A 3,247-nucleotide genomic window follows, 5' to 3' on the forward strand; every position below is an offset into this window, starting at 1 on the left:
TCCCCTCTGTGCAGTAGGAACCGGCACTATCACTCCGCAGTCATTTTTGCACTTCCTCTTGTAGTGCCAGGGCCTTCAATTTCACTGGAGACGGGCAGGTACAAAAAAATCTTTGAGGAAGAATCTTTCTGTAATGAGACACCGCTTCTTGCACCAGGTATCTGTGGTGGAATTTTTCCAAAACTGTGCAAAAAGAAGTTGGCCTCCCACCCTGGGGTCCCCCAGGTGGAGTCCGGCACCATCAAAGTGATGGCTTGTCTTCTGGTTTAGAAGCTGGGCGTCTGGTTGACCATATCTGTTTCTTCCTAGTCTCACCAGTTTTGTCTAGTTGATACAGTTTGCTGTAAACCTTTCCTTTAGCTTTACTTGGACCCAAAAGGACCAGAAAGCAGAAAAACCGGGTTTAGCCTTGTATGTAGTGGGAAACCTCACCTTTTTGGAGTCCGCTTCAGACACAAGAATATTATCTAATTTTGTGCCAAACAGAATATATCCAACAAAAGGCAAAGATTTCAGAACCTTCTTGGATTCTGCATCAGCCTTCCATGTCCGTAGCCAAATAGATCTGTGAGCTGCTGTATGAGAAGCTACTGTACCCATATCCAGGGCAGCTTCTTCCACAAAAGCAGCTGCCTGCTTAATACATGCAATATGGGATAACTGTTTTCTTGTAGCTGTTGAAAGATCATCTTCCAAAGCTTCTGCCCTGCCTGCTACTGCCTTAGTCACCCAGGCTGTGGCCCAAGCAGGGCTAGTCACTGCCCCCGCTAAGGATAAGGGGAAAAAAAGTCTTTAACAAATAACAACCCATCAATCTTTCTGTCAGTCCCATCATTTAAAGATGTTGAAGGCAGAGGTAATGTAGATTTGCGCACAAGTCTAACTACATGCGCATCCACTTTTGGAGGAACCTCCCTTTTTAAACAGTCCACAGAAGGAAAAGAATAGAAAGAACCCCATTTCTTGGGAATCTTAAATATCTTACTAGGTGTAACCCAAGCCTCTTGCATGATTTCCTTCAGCTGGTCTGAGTTAGGAAATTCCACTTTAACTGTTTTTGGATATTTAAATACAGGTGCCTTTATTTTTAGCACAGGAAAAGCTGCCTCCTCCATTGACAGAATGGCTTTAACAGCCTGAATTAACTCAGGTATATCCACTGGCGAAGAGTGCTCCTCCTCTCTAGAAGCAGATCCAGAATGGGAAGATACAGCTTCATCACCTGAAGTGTCTTCTGCTTCTGAAAAATGTGTAGACAGTGAAGACGAAGCCCCCTGTCTATCTGACTTCCCCTCCTTGGGCCTATCAGCTAAATACTGCTGAAAAGCAGCCAACGACTGAGCTAAATCAAACACTGGATTTGGCATAACCCATGTGGGATGTTGTAAGTAAGGGTTAAGTGGGAACCCCATGCCTGGTACTGTAGCAGGTGTCATGCGGTTTGCTAAATTATACAATGTGTGTGCAAAAGCTGCCCAGGGAAGTTCCTGTGACTGAACAGGTACCTGACTAGAGGCTGTTCTATTTAATTGTTTTTTATGGAAACTATAGCAATTTCCACACAAGTCATCTTGTACCAGATCCTGGGCTGTTAACCCAGATTTACCAGACAAACATGATGTTAATGTAGGTGCCTCGTCACCTTTGCCTTTTGTGGACATAGCATCAATAATTACCACACCAATCAGTGTACATGTAGGCATAAATGTGACCGTATTCACTTTAATACTCTAAAGTGAAGTACAATCAGATCCTACCCTGCCTTGCACCAGCATTGAGGATCTGAACAGACAAAAAGAAAAAGCTAACAGAAACAAAGTTAGAGTCAGCAATCACACTAGCAATCGGTAACAAAACAAGACTGCGTTAGTATACATTGCAAGATGAGCACATTTCAACTACCTAATACAGTACATATAAGTAAATAGGAAAAACATTACTGCATTTACCTTAAAACGGACATTTAGCGTATTCAGGTGCACAGCGAATAATACAGCAGTACATGTTCACAACGCTTATTTGCATCAGGTACCTACTCGCTACTCATGCACCAAGGGTAGGTAGGAATTCAGTGCTGTATCACCTGCCTCAGGAGAGCGGGATACAGGGAGACTTAAACCCCAGCTTCCATATGTGACCATTCCGCAAACAGATGGCTGATAGAGCCATACGCACCAGTGTACCCAGCCGCACATGTGACCGTTACCGGTATAATATGTTGTGTCTCAGACAGAAGAGGAAATAACAGTTCATGGTTGGTGACTCGGCGGAAACTGGTCATGAACTGGGAGGAGGGATGACCAGGGGAGCGTCTTACTCCCCACTACTGACATCTACCTCAGGGACCGCAGCCTCAACTGATCCCCAGCACCTATGATCCCTGTGGCCTAGCACTGGTGCACCTGAGGTGGCAGCCACATCAATCACTGTCCGGTGGTCTCCTGCCGGAACAGTAAGGCTGCGTTATATGTGTCTTAAACCGCTATAGGTAAAGAGATGCCTTATCTTCTCCCCATTCTCCGGCTGCAGCCTGGGATCATCAGTACGGACTTGCTAGTACATCCAGTCTGACTTCCACCGAAACAGCAGTGTACTCGGAGGTACAGTGTACAGATGTCGCGACCTGGCGCAGAGTTGTTGGATCATCTTTTATCATATGTTTAAGACACATAGAAAGATTTTTCATTAAAAAAGTAAAAATACTACATAAAATAACAAAAAGCTTGTGGCTGCAAAAAAACCTAGCAGCCTAACCATTCATCGCGGCTGGCACCTGCCACACCAAACAAAAACTGAATTACCTGAGCAAGAAGGCGGGGATATAGGGGGCTGGCCCAGTGCATCCTGGGAGTCTGAAGAGTTTAGCTGTTTGGTGCCCTAAGTGCTGTTGCTTCATCATATCCCAAGTTAGATCCTGTGGATAACTGTGGACCCTGATAGAGAAAAGATGGTGATTATGAAATAATACAAATTAAGGAAGCTAGTGTAGAAGTGCAACAGAATCAGGGGGATATCTGTGCACTATTTGACACTAATGATAAGTTGATGATGAAGATGTTGTTTGTGCAAGTCAGCCACCAATGGCAGAATTTCTTACTCATAATAAAAAGCAAGAAATTGTCATGCCTAGGCAGAGATCAAAAAAGCCACATCTTGGTTGTGGAATTATTTTTACCCAAATGCTGACAACAATTGTGAAGGCAAGGCAAGGCCAAATTTAGTAGAGGTAGGGACGTTAACCATCTAG

The sequence above is a fragment of the Pseudophryne corroboree genome, chromosome 10 (assembly GCF_028390025.1).
Source record: "Pseudophryne corroboree isolate aPseCor3 chromosome 10, aPseCor3.hap2, whole genome shotgun sequence".
NCBI lineage: Eukaryota > Metazoa > Chordata > Amphibia > Anura > Myobatrachidae > Pseudophryne > Pseudophryne corroboree.